The sequence below is a fragment of the Schistocerca serialis genome, chromosome 2 (genome assembly GCF_023864345.2).
Source record: "Schistocerca serialis cubense isolate TAMUIC-IGC-003099 chromosome 2, iqSchSeri2.2, whole genome shotgun sequence".
Taxonomy (NCBI): Eukaryota; Metazoa; Arthropoda; class Insecta; order Orthoptera; family Acrididae; genus Schistocerca; species Schistocerca serialis.
Window position 1 is genome coordinate 826,512,008 of NC_064639.1, and position 14,140 is coordinate 826,526,147.

A 14,140-nucleotide genomic window follows, 5' to 3' on the forward strand; every position below is an offset into this window, starting at 1 on the left:
CCGTTTCGCACTTTCCGGCCTGTCTCCGAATAGTGTCACAGGCGTCTGCTGAAGGGTCTGCACATCAGGAACTAGTTCAGCATACACAACGCTTTTCAGATGCCGCCCAGAGGTAAGAATCCAGGACGTTTAAGTCCGACGATCTAGTAGGCCATGCTACAGAGCCTCTGCATTCTCAGGCAGCCCATGCAGAGTACTTCGGTTTACACCATGTTGGCGGGCCACTTGCCTAGAGCTTGTACTAAGAGTGCGGTCCTACAAATCTGAGCACTCACAGTCTGCCGCGTCCCTGCACGTTCGTCAGTCAAGAAGGACTCACGATCACACAAACGCTCAACAAGGGCTTCAAATGCTGTATGATGAGGTTGCTGTCTGTATGGGTACTTGGTTTGGTATAGCCGTCCCGCCCCTCCACCGTTTCTATCTGCTTGGCCGTACACATACACCATCACCGCTTGTTCCCGATGTGAATACCGGATCATTCTGCTGTTCACAGTACGCTGCGTCAATCACACGTTCTGCAATACACAAGGAACACACGGAACGTGGTCAGAGGAACTTTTATCGTCAGCGCCATCCACCGTGGCAACGATACATTTCCGGACTGGCGTCCCTGCAGTTTGTCGGTTTTATTAATGTTCACTCTGTATGTCATACACTACTGGCCATTAAAATTGCTACACCAAGAAGAAATGCAGATACTAAACGCGTATTCATTGGACACATATATTATACTAGAACTGACATGTGATTACATTTTCACGCAGTTTGGGTATATAGATCCTGAGAAATAAGTACCCAGAACAACCACCTCTGGCCCTAATAACGGCCTTAATACGCCTGGACATTGAGACAAACAGATCTTGGATGGCGTGTACAAGTACAACTGGCCATGCAGCTTCAACACGATACCACAGTTCATCAAGAGTATTGTGACGAGCCAGTTGCTCGGCCACCATTGACCAGACGCTTTCAATTGGTGAGAGATCTGGAGAATGTCCTGGCCAGGGAAGCAGTCGAACATTTTCTGTATCCAGAAAGGCCTGTACAGGACATGCAACATGGACTTGTGCATTATCCTGCTGAAATGTAGGGTTTCGCAGGGATCGAATGAAGGGTAGAGCCACGGGTCGTAACACATCTGAAATGTAACGTCCAATGTTCAAAGTTACGTCAATGCGAACAAGAGGTGACCGAGACGTGTAACCAATGGCACCCCATACCATCATGCTGGGTGATACGCCAGTATAGTGATTACGAATACACGCTTCCAGTGTGCGTTCACCGCTATGTCGCCACACACGGATGCGACCATCATGATGCTGTAAACAGAACCTGGATTCATCCGAAAAAATGACGTTTTACCATTCGTGCACCCAGATTCGTCGTTGAGTACACCATCGCAGGTACTCCTGTCTGTGATGCAGCGTCAAGGGTAACCGCAGCCATGGTCTCCGAGCTGATAGTCCAAGCTGCTGCAAACGTCGTCGAACTGTTCGTGCAGATGGTTGTTGTCTTACAAACGTCCCCATCTGTTGACTCAGGGATAGAGACGTGGCTGCACGATCCGTTACAGCCATGCGGATAAGATGCCTGTTACCTCGACTGCTACTGATACGAGGCCGTTGGGATCCAGCACGGCGTTCCGTATTACCCTCCTGAACCCACCGATTCTATATTCTGCTAAGCGGCAATGCGGGACTGCGTCAAATACTTTCCTGAAGCCAAGGAACATCAAGCTGAAAGCCGTTGTCTACAGCGCTTTGGATTTCATGGAGGAACAGCGTGAAATGAGTTTCGCAAGATCTCTGTTTGCATAATTCATGTTGATTTTTATAGAGGTGATTTTCCTTCTCCATAAACGTCGTAATTCTTGAGCATAAAACATGTATCATAATTCAATAACAGACTGACGTCAGCGATATAGGACTGTAATTACGTGCACCTGTCCTACGACCGCCCTTGAAAACAGGAATGACCCGAACTTTGTTCCAGACGCTAGGTACTTTTCATTGCTCCAGCGATCTACGATAAACTGCTGCTAGAAGGGGAGTTATTTGGCATAACTTTTTAGAATCTTACAGGTATCTTGTCTGGTTCTTCTGCCTTTCCACCACTACGCGACATAGTTGCTTTTCTATCGGTTACCTCAGTATCTGCCATTCCGACGTTCGTACGATGACTGAAAGGAGGGAGCATGTTACGATGTTCCGCGGTGAAACAATTTCGGAAGACTGAGTTCAGTACTTCGGCCTTCTCTGTGTTTCCTTCCGTTTCGGTGCCAGCATGGTCAAACAGCTTACTGGTTTTACGTAAGACTCGCAGAGTTTTTGCTCAAGTCAGTTGTCAAAATTCTACTTCCAAAGCCACTGAACGCTTCTCTTATTGCTCTCCCTAAGCTGATTTTCGCTTCGTTCAGCTTTTGTTTGCCAGCCACGTTTGGACTTCTCTTCAATCTGTGATGAAGCTCTCTCTGTCTACGCAGCAGTTTTCTCAAATGGCTATTAAACCACGGTGGGTCTTTTCTTAAGACCTTGCTCGGAACGTACTTGTCTAAGGCATAATGTACGACGCGTTTGAATTTTTTCCGTTTTTTCTCTACGTCTTCTTTCTCAGCGCTGGATAGTTCATGCCGACTACTCAAGATACTCTGCAATGTGTGTCCTGCCACTCACGCTCAGCAAAAATATTTTGCTGCCTTTCTTAACACTCCTTGTAAAACCCGTAGTCATAGTTGTTATCACGGCATTATGATCACTATCTTCCCCTGCATTAACTGATTCGATAAGTACTGGTTTGGTTGTAGCTATGAGGTTTTCGACGGTGCCTTCACAAGTTGGTTCTCTAATTATATGCTCGAAGTAATTTTCGGACGACACATTCAGAATAACGTCACACGAATCCCTGTCTCTGGCACCAATTTCGATGGCATCACTCCCCCAATCTATACCAGGCAAGTTGAAGTCACTCCCTATTGCAACGGCACGATAAGAAAAATTATTAACGATGTTCTATAAGTTCTCTTTCAAGCGCTCCACCACGTTAGCTCCCGACCCAAGCGGTCTATAAAAGTCGAACCAAAGACTGCTTTTTATTAGCAGAACACTTAGAAGATGCAACAGATCTACTAAAGAGACTGCCTACACTACTCACGTCCGTCCTCTTTTGATAATTGCTGCGCCGTGTTGGATCGTTACCAGGTAGGATAAACGGAGTACACTGAGAAAGTTCAAAGAAGAGCAGCGTTTTGTAGTATCGAGAAATGGGGGAGAGAGCACTGACAAGATATACGACGAGGTGGACATCATTAAAACAAAGGCGTTTCTCGTTGTGGCGGGATCTTCTCACGGAATTTAAACAATCAAACTTTCTCCGCCGAGTGCGAAAGTATTTTGTTGACGCCGACCTACACAGCGAGAAACGATCATCACAATAAAACAAGGGAAATCAGAGCTCGCACGGAAAGAAAGAGGTGTTCGTTTTCTCTGCACGCTGTTTGGCAGCGGTATAATAGAGAATTATTATGAAGGTGTTTCGATGAACCCTGTGCCAGGCACTTAAGTGGATTTGCGGAGCATCCACGTGGATGTAGAAGCATCCGATGACCATTTTTGACCGGCTTTGATGATTAACTTCGGCCAGATTAATTCACTTTCGAAATCCATGATAACCTCTCTAGTTATTATCGAATCTCTTACTACAGCAAATTGGGGATTATCCTAGCCTTACCATAAATATTCCAATTTGAACTTAGGATTTTGTTGCTATTCACTTCAGGTTTCAACCAACTTTCTGTTCCTAATACTATCAAGACATTATAACCTCCAATAAGTGATATTAATTCTGGGATCTTTCCTTGGATGCTCTTGCAGTTTACTAAGGGGAGGCGGAGGCGGTTCTATAACAAAAAAAAAAAAAGCCATGTGCACGCCACACGTACACCGCTACCATAGCAGCCGCTTCCTTCGTGTAGTGCACCCCTGACCTATTAAGGGGTGCCCTGTAATTCCCCACACGGCAGTGAAGACCGAGAAAAAAAATGGTTGAAATGGCTCTGAGCACTATGGGACTTAACATCTGAGGTCATCAGTCCCCTAGAACTTAGAACTACTTAAACCGAACTAACCTAAGGATATCACACACGTCCATGCCCGAGGCAGGATTCGAACCTGCTACCGTAGCAGTCGCGCTGTTCCGGACTGAAATGCCTAGAATCGCACGGCCACCGCGGCCGGCGGAGACCGAGAAATTCGCATCCGAAACTGTCACAGAGTCGTCTGAGCCTCTGGTTTAGACCTCCACTCTGCTCCAAACCAGAGTACCGCGATCGACTCCGGGTACGAAGCTATAATAGTCAGTTTAGCCTGCATGCTTCATGCGATACTTGTTGCCTTCACCAAATCAGCCATCCACCGAAAGGAACTGATGATGGCCTCAGAACCCGTACGGCAGGCGTCATTTGTGCCGACATGTGCCTCTATTTGCAGCCGGTTGTACCCAGTGCGCTCGATAGCCGCCGGCAGAGCCTCATCCATGTCGCGGACGGGACACCCCCTCCTCCCCCCCTCCTCCCCCCCCCCCCCTCCCCGCGGTCCCCTATCGGCAAACATACCGAGTGCTCGTGCTCACTAGAATTGTTGAACGCCTTCCTGCTATTTCACTGAGGCGCCCCATTATCCGACTGGAGCTCCTTATCGCTAGCATGCCCTTCCCCTGCACTTGTCCTGACGGAAGGAAAATCGACCGCTGGCCCAACAGAACAGGAGAGGCATCCCGTGCTGGCTCAGGAGTGTTATAATACCTATTGCTAAAGAGTAAGGAGCCAGTCGTGGGTCTCGTTTCCCCTTTTGCCTTCCGCCCAGTGACATGCGAACCCAGCACTGTCCACCATTCCCTGTCGACTGAAGATGAACCAGTCAAACGGTGCATATCAGAAGAAGCACCAACAATCCGGTCACAAGGGGATTGCAACGGCACCAAGGGTGTGGAAGGTCTCGTCACCGGCGCCCTGAAGTCGGCGCATATCTGAGCAGTAGCCGGAAGCCTGTTGGCCAGAGCCAACGCAGCCTCCGGCGGTTTTACAGACAGGAACAAATTCTCCTTGTGTCAGCTCACAACAACACTAACTTAATTTTCTTCGTTAGCCTGTTGCTCTCATTCTGTACATATGACTGCAATATTTTAATCTCCTCTTTCTCATTGTGTCTGTGATTGTTTTTTCTATATAGATCTTCATTTATCTTCTTCTTCCAATTGTTATCTTTTTTCTTTTGTAATTGTAAAATTTTTCTGAGTATTTTCCTTTCTTTCTTTTCCAAGTCTTCTTGATCACGTCTTTTACTGAGCGGAAGACATTCGGATCCGTTAAGTGCTTCCGGTTTATTTACTGTTGTGCAGTGTTTAATTTTTGCCTGGAATGATGCTGATCTTTTATTATATCGGTTTTGGGTAAGTTTGTATGCCAATTCCATTTTCTTCGATCTTTCCTTACTTGTGGTATTATCTGACCCATTTTATTGCATCCATTCTCTCAAGTATTTAAACTTATCAATTCTTTTGGTGTGTCCATGTTGTGTTTGTATATATTTTTCTCTATCGTGTTTATTTTAAATGTATTCCGTTTTCTCATATGATATTAGCAATCAGGTTTAAGCAGCAGTTCTGTGAAGTGTTTCTATCCTTACGCAGGCCAATGAAAATGTTTTTTGAAAGACTTTTTTACTTTCATAGCTGATCTTTATAGATTTTTATAAGCTGAATCCAAATTTAGCCTTAGTTTTTTTGTATCAGCCATAATTTTGGAGCAATATACTTTTTGTTCTATAATATAAAAATCCTATGCTATATGGTAAATGGGGAAATTAATGAAACGCTTTGTTACAACATAACCATGGTTTGTATTTACAGTAAGCTACTTAAAACAATGATATGTGTTAATAGAGGTTTCACTTATCAGCCGGAATTGGTTTGTATTTTCTTTCTCTTTTTTCATTGAAACTTCTTGCGTAGCTTTTTCTACGATGAGTCGCTTGGTGAAGTTTTCGGTGAAGTGACCAACAGTAGTTCCCACTCATGTTGGTGTTCCAGCGGCCTTGGTAGCGTGTTTCCATCACTTTAATGTCCTTGTGAAAACGCTCTTCTTGCTCCTCACTAAGATCTCCCATACTGTCTGGGAAGTAATTAAGATGATTGTTCAAAAAATGAACTTTCAGGATTATTAAACATTCTAAAGTTTTAAATTTCTTTAACATTGTGGCCATAATAGAAACATATACTGGCTCTTTTTAATGTCCTAAGAACTTTGTAACGAATTGCTTGAATGATACCCATGCTTCTTTCTCATTTAAGGTCATTGTGGATTCAAAGTTAACATCAAACATCAATTTTCTAATGTCAGATCCAACAAATACGCCTTCTTTTAGTTTAGTTTCTGAAAGGTGTGGAAATTTTTGGCAGAGATACTTAAAACATGGTCCACCTTTAGGCAAAGCCTTTACAAATTGTTACGTTAGGCCTAACTTTATATGTAGAGGTGGTAGGAGTACGTTTTTCGGATCGACAAGGTTTTTGTATAGAATGTTCTTCTCACCAGGTTTTAACAGAAAATCTAAAGGCTTTTTTCTCCTTTTGGACCATTTTGTCAGATCTTCAACACACACATGACAAACCTTATGTGGCCCCCGTGATTTATCTTGATCACCAAGTTTAGATCCAAAGTATGATAGATAAACCTTTTTCACAAAGTTTGTAATGTTTCTTTGTGTCTGTTAATCACAAGTTCACCTTAAATAGTTTTTAACAAAAACTGTCAGAAAGTTTTTACAACCATGATTAGACATTGTACTGAGCACATGTACAGGAAACGGGAAAGAGAAGTTATGTTGATAGTAAACAAAACACCATCTGTTAACACAAAAGTAGAATCGACCATTTTTGCCAGTAAATGTTTTTCAGCAGTGCTACCAACGTCATTTACATTCATTACACCTCCTTTTTGAATTATTTTAACTAAATAAAAGCTCTTAAATTCTTTAAAAATCGCTTAATTCAATAAATTTAAGTGTAAAATGTGGAGAAATGGTGAGTGATAGAATTTTTTAAGTATCATATTTGGATTTCCCACCTTTTTTTTTAAAAAAAAAAAAGGTATTTTCAGCAAAAAGTTTTTCCATCGTTGTCCTGTGTTATTTTTGCATCTGTTTTATCCATAGAAATTACTGCAATATCGTCAGCAAAAGGGACACATTCCACCTAAAATCTTCCTCTTCCTTGCTCTAGATGGATTCCTTCGATGTTTTTCTCTTGTAGTTCTTTATCCCACTCAAAAATGGTTCAACTGGCTCTGAGCACTATGAGACTTCCCATCTGAGGTCATCAGTCCCCTAGAACTTATAACTACTTAAACCTAACTAATCTAAGGACATCACACACATCCATGCCCGAGGCAGGATTCGAACCTGCGACCGTAGCGGTCGCGTGGTTCCAAAATGAAGCGCCTAGAACCGCACGGTCACACCGGCAGGGCCGGCCGGAGTGGCCGAGCGGTTCTAGGCGCTTCAGTTTAGAACCGCGTGACCGCTACGGTCGCAGGTTAGAATCCTGCCTCGGGCATGGACGTGTGTGATGTCCTTAGTTTAGTTAGGTTTAAGTAGTTCTAAGTTCTAGGGGACTGATGACCTCAGAAGTTAAGTCCCATAGGGCTCAGAGCCAGTTGAACCACACCGGCCGGCTTTTTCATGCAAAATCTCTGCCGCAATACGGTAGCTCGACGATGGAGGAACCAAATCAAAATGGCGTAGTCTGTTAATCCTACAAATGGGGGAAAATGCTACACTGTTAATAAAACATCATATATTTTACTACTCCATATTTTATTCAAAGAAACTAGTAATTTATAGTTGATGCTCGAGTTAATTACAATTAGAAGGTCTCCAATGGTATGTTACACACAAAATATGTACAAAATATCCTGTTTTACACATTATACAGACAATAGTTAGCCGGGCAGGCAAGCTGCCGAACATTAACCCAGCAGAAAGGGCAGACTGCTTTACTCCCGGCCAAACCAAGCTATGCCCAACACAAGCAGGCTACAGGAGTCTTGTTTGCTTTCCCGTCTTCTCGCTGTACTAACTGTAAGCTACGTAGCAGTTTATTCTCTACGCTTTGATTGTAGTGTTACGGATACGATTCGGGAAGTTGCTGAAAAGTCTTTTTTTACCCGATATCACAAGACGAGGCTCATAGAAATATGTATTCAATATGGGCCATTGTTGGCCAGAAAATGGATTTAATTTGTTCTTGTTCTCCTTTTAGGCGTATTTCTGGCTTATTTATTTATTTTGATATTAACGGTTTTCTCTACTACGTCACTCTCTTCCGACTGGTATTGCCTATTCTCGATTGCAACCATAATCGGGTCACATATGATTCATATTTTCTGTACTAAGCAGAACCATCTCTGAACGTCGAGATCCCCTGCACCTAAGAACCCGAAGATGTCTATTAAACTGCAACGCTAACTAAAGTAAGGTGTTGGAAGTCTAGTTTCTGTAACCGTAGTGGTTCCAACCAAATATGTCCCCAGTTACACCAATTTTAATTCCTTTTTTCCAAGGAGCGCATTGCAGGTTCGCTGAATTCATTGTAAGTGGTCAAAATTCCGAAAATGCATTTTGCCAGACACGAAGTTCGTTTATCATTTTATGTTACTCTAAATAGTAAATGTCAAAGAAAAAGCTTTTCTTTCACATCAAGCGCTCTTCGCACTACGTTGCATACCACCAGAATGTGGTTTTTAATAGCCACGAACCATATTGTTTTTTCCTATTTCCGTCAATCATTGCCATAAATTTAGAAAGCCTATGAGCTGCTAAATGGCCTCAAGTCCTTACCACACGTTTATACACACTTGTCAGCCACTAAGTCTTTTTCAAAATATTTATGGGATAAGGAAACTGCTGGATAAATTTACAGACATGTCGTACCATACTCGAGGCTCCCGAATGAGTGTTCAGTAACCTATTACACTGTTTGCGTTGCGAGACATCTACCGATTTATTTGAAGCTGCATCATAAATAGATGACAGCTTTTCCCCCAGCTGGACTTGGGCTCTGTTTTCCTGATCGGTATATAGTGCTCAATTCTTAATTGCTCCTAAGTGTCCTTTAAGTCTGATTTGTTCATTTTGCTGCTCCCTCCGTTATTGTAAATAAGATGCAGTGAAATTACCTGCGCAAATATATACACGGATAACCATGGTAGATTGATAGTGCAACCTGTTGTCAGGTACAGCAGGCTGAAAGGGTTTCGTTAAGCTTGCAAGGCTTGCGTAAACCCAGGCTGGCCTGCTTTAACCACTGTGCATCAGTACACATGTACTCAGACGTCTCCGTTGCGGCAGGTTGATCTGCTTGAATGGTTGCGGCGCAGATAGGGGCAGGCAGGCTGGGAGGAGAATTTGTACACCTCTGGTAGTGAAACATACATCAGCCTACAACCATGTGTGCGAAAGTTGTGCATTTTGCGCATTCTCCACAGGAATGTCTCACAGATGGGCAGTGGAAGGCTTGAGGCAACGAATCCAGGAACGCTGTTTGCAACTGACAGCCATGTTTTAAACGCCAAAGAGGGTGTTTGAATTATGTGGATCCCAGCCTGCAAGCAGTATTCAAGCACTGATTGAACGAGGGGTTTGTAAGTTACTTCCTTTATGGGTGGACTAAACTACGTACCTGACTTTCCACTTAACATCCACCAGACAGAATTGGTATTTTTTGTTGTGGATGAACATAGGATATAATTTTATAGCAAGAACACAACACTTTTAGGAGTACTGATCTTCTTCCTTTAATATCTCAAAGATGACTACTAGCAACAACAAATCAAGGAGTAAAAACGTGCAAAACAAAATAAACTCTTAGGAGCAAAGAAATTCACAACACAGAACCAAGCACCACCGCAGATAGGAGAGTAAACACAGTTCTGATTCATTTACTTTAACACTTGCCCCCAAATCAAAGTGAGGTGCGCTGAACAACTTTTAAATAAAAAATAAGAGGACAAAACTCATTTGTTACGAAGTCCTATCTTAGTACACATTGCTTAAAATTTGTTTGATTTTAAAGGCTTTGTAAATACGTCACACAGTTGATTTTCAGAACACACATATTCTACACTGACATCCCCATTTTGAAGAGTTCACGCACAAAACAATACCGCACGTCGATGTGCTTAGAACGTTTGTGGAACTATGAGTTTTTCACTAATTTAATGGCACTTGCATTGTCAATGAACAATACGGGCGTGTTTCTTTTTCCACTCATCTCCAACAGCAGCCTGTTGAACCATACTAACTTCTTGGGTTCTTCACTTGCAGCAACGAACTCCGCTTCAGTGGTGGACAGTGCAACTGATTTCTGCAGTTGAGATGTCTAAGATGCAGCCGTGTCGCCAATCATTGATGCAAAACTATTTGTTGATCGTCTTGTTTATGTTGCCAGCAAAGTCAGCGTTAGCATAGGCCCAAAGCTTACCGCGAGATGAAGTACAGAAGAGACCTAAGTCTGAAGTACCACGAAAATATCTGAAAACACGTTTTACAGCGTTCCAATCAGGAGAAGTTGGTTTAGCCATAGATTGAGCGACTTCTGAAACAGCATAAGCGAGATCAGTACGTACAGAGCATGCCAGTACATTAATGATCCCACAGCCGAACAATAAGGAACGTTGTTGTCAAGAGTACTGCTATATTCACTAATTGTTCTTTATCACACGAAGTTTTTAATGGTTTTGAATCAGCCATGTTAAAACGACGTAGAATCTTCTCTGTGTATGCTCGCTGTGAAATAAACAAGCCAGACTCGCGTTGCTCTATTTGCATACCTAAAAATGTAAGGGTCCCACTGTTATTTTGAATTCAGACTTTAACATACCTAAAAATGAAGTCAACGCACTTTCAGTTCTTCCTGCGATAAGTCCATCATCGACATAAATAGCAATCAGCAATTTTTCTGTTTTGCTTTATCAAATATAAATGCACGGACCTGCTGTTGAACTAATAAAGCTATTTTTTGTCATGAAAGAATGAAACTTATTATTCCAGCAACGAGGTGATTGCTTAAGTCCATAAAATGATTTATTGAGTCGACAAACACGACCTCACCCGTCACCGAAACCCTCTGATTGAGCCATGTTTACTTCTGTATCCAAGTCACCATATAAAAATGCAGTTCTAACGTCAAACTGAGCAAGTTTCAAATTTTCTTCAGCTGCAATCGATATTACAGCATGAATAGCGTCAAACGAGCAACTGGACTAAACGTTTCATCATAATCAGGTTCGGCACGTTGAAACATAGGGAGCACGACCAAGAGAGCACAGTATCGATCAATCGATCCATCAGGCTTATATTTAATACGAAGCACTCATCGATTATCGACAACACGTTTTCCCTTAGGCAGTTCTACCAAGTCCCAGGTATTATGTTCTTCAAATGCCTTCATTTCTTCTTTCGTCGCATTAAACTATTAATTGGAATTACTCCTTTCCATAGTTTCGTTGAAACTTGTTGGTGCAAGCTCTTCATGGATTGCTTTTTCAGGCAAACTAATGCATTTGCTTCTTGAGCGTGGTGAGGCTGGTGTCCTAATTCGTGGTCACTAAGTGTTACTGGGGGACGTATTTCACGAACTGGACCTCGATTTGGTAACTCATTCAAATATTCTTGGTCTCTAGTTTCAATCAGATCAGCAGTAGATTCTCTTTTCTCTCCTGTTTCTTCAGGTATGGAATTAAATTACAGTTCAATCAAATTTCCAGTTGTACATAGCATTTATGCTTGAAGATCAACATTGCGTGATTTCATCACACGATGTTTTGTTGGAATCCACACTTTGTTACCATCTTTCTCATTTAGGTAGCCAATGAAATGACCAGGTACAGCCTTTTCGTCGAACTTAGAACGAAATTTCTTTGGCAAATAAACACTGCATTTTGATCCAAAAATTAGTAGATAGTTAAAACTGTTAAACACTTTGCCAGTACACAAATCGAAAGGTGTTTTATGTTCAACACTTGACTTCCCAGTACGATTGAGGAGAAAAACGGCTGTTTCACACGCATGAGCCCAAAATGATTTAGACAATTTGCTAGACGTTAACATTGAGCGAGCTAATTGAACAATATGTCGGTTCAGCAACACCATTTTGCTCAGGAGTGTCTGGACACGTAAGACGAAACTTAATAACACGGTCTTGTAGAACAGCAGCTACTACGTTACAATTAAACCCTCCTCCACCGTCAAAACTAAATACTTTTACCTTTTGACCAATAGCATCACACTCCTACAAAAATGTTTTCAAGTTGTTAGCCACTTTAGATTTATTTCGCATGAAATATATCCGAAAGAAACGAGAAAAATCGTCTTTGATAATCACATAATACCGAAAACCATTTATAGAGTCGATAGACATGGGTCCATTAACGTCTGCATTGATCAACTCACCGACAGCTTGTGGACGATCTCTGCAATGGCTAAATGGTTTGCGGTGGGATTTGCCAAGAACACATCCATCACAAAACGATGTGGTATCAGGGCACTTAACTGATATACCGAAACGAGAGAGCATATCTTGTACATGACGTTTATCTTGATGACCGAGTCTCTCATGCCAACATTGTTGTTGTTCTTCTGAAGTTGCTAAGTTAATGATTACTTGTGAATCCGGAGGACAAACTCGCATGTTCACAATGTATACTGAACCAACCAGTGTTTCTGTTGCGACTATTTCATTACGTCGCCGAATGATGACACTTTTGTTATCATAAGTCACATTATATCCACGTTTTGTAGCTTGACGGACAGAGAAAAAAAATTGGTGTCTGACATCAGGTACATACCAGACATTTTCAAGCAAAGCAGGTGTCTACGTTTTGTTTATTAATATTTCAATATGAATACTGCCAGTCCCATGTGCAAACACAACTTCTTTGCCAGCTGTCTGCACACATTGTGGAGTCGGAAACTTTTCGAATGTAGCGAAATGCCGTTTATTTGGTGAAATATGATGTGTCGTGCCAGAGTCCGAAATCCAAGAATCTGCACTATCATAATTAACATGAGACTACAAGCTAGTGGCTAGAAGTGTATTTGGTTTGCTGCTCGCTTTTAAACTGGAACTCGAATTATTATTATTGTCAGCTTTCGCTTGTGCTTCTTCTGCGGCCATCCGCTTTCATCAGTTTGCGATAATATGTCCAGCTTTCTTGCAGTGCAGACACGTACGACTTTCTTTCTTCTTTGACTTACTGCCCTCTGTTGCAAATTTCTTCTATTTTTTGATGTTGCTCATTCAATTTCGATTTTGCGTAGAAAGCACCTGCTGCCTGTGTAGCTAGCGAATCCTCAATCAAACGCAAATTCTCAATTAGAAGCTGTGTAGTCTGCTCAGGTTCAGGAACACGATACCAGGTCGACCTGTAAAACTGATATTCGGATCCTAATGTTTTGAAAATACGATGGTGGAGCAGCGAAAGGGGCAAAGTTGCATTTGGGTTAATTTTGTTCAGTTCAGTGCACAAGTCATGGGAAATGTCCGCAAGTAGTGACGTGTGTTTTTTATAGACGTGACGTTATCTTTTGACGTTCCAAAGAAACAATCCAAGAACATATATAATCGCTGCAACGAAGATTGTTCATATACTAAGGTAATGGTATCCCAAATTTCTTTTGCGTCACTCTTCTTTCTTTCATGAATAGCAGGTTCCTCATGAAGCGCCGTTCCAATGATGAGAGCTGCCCGAGCATTGTCCCGTTCCAAGCGCCGATATGCGTTGGACGGTTCGTCACCTTCCGCTAATGACGGACGCTGACGTGTACCATCTATGATCGAATAAAGAGTATGTTCCTCCAAACTAAGTTGAATCTGCCGTTTCCATGTTTCCAACTGATCTTCACTTGACAGCTTGCGAATGTTTGTACGACTAATATCATCACTCAACTGAAGCGCTATGTCTGCCATTCCAAAAATTTTGCAGTCTCACGAATATCCTAATAAAGGGAAAAATAGTCTCACGAACGAATACTATAATTCTCAGAGCCTGAAGCGTTCAAACCTGGGCTCATAGCCTGTTGTGGAT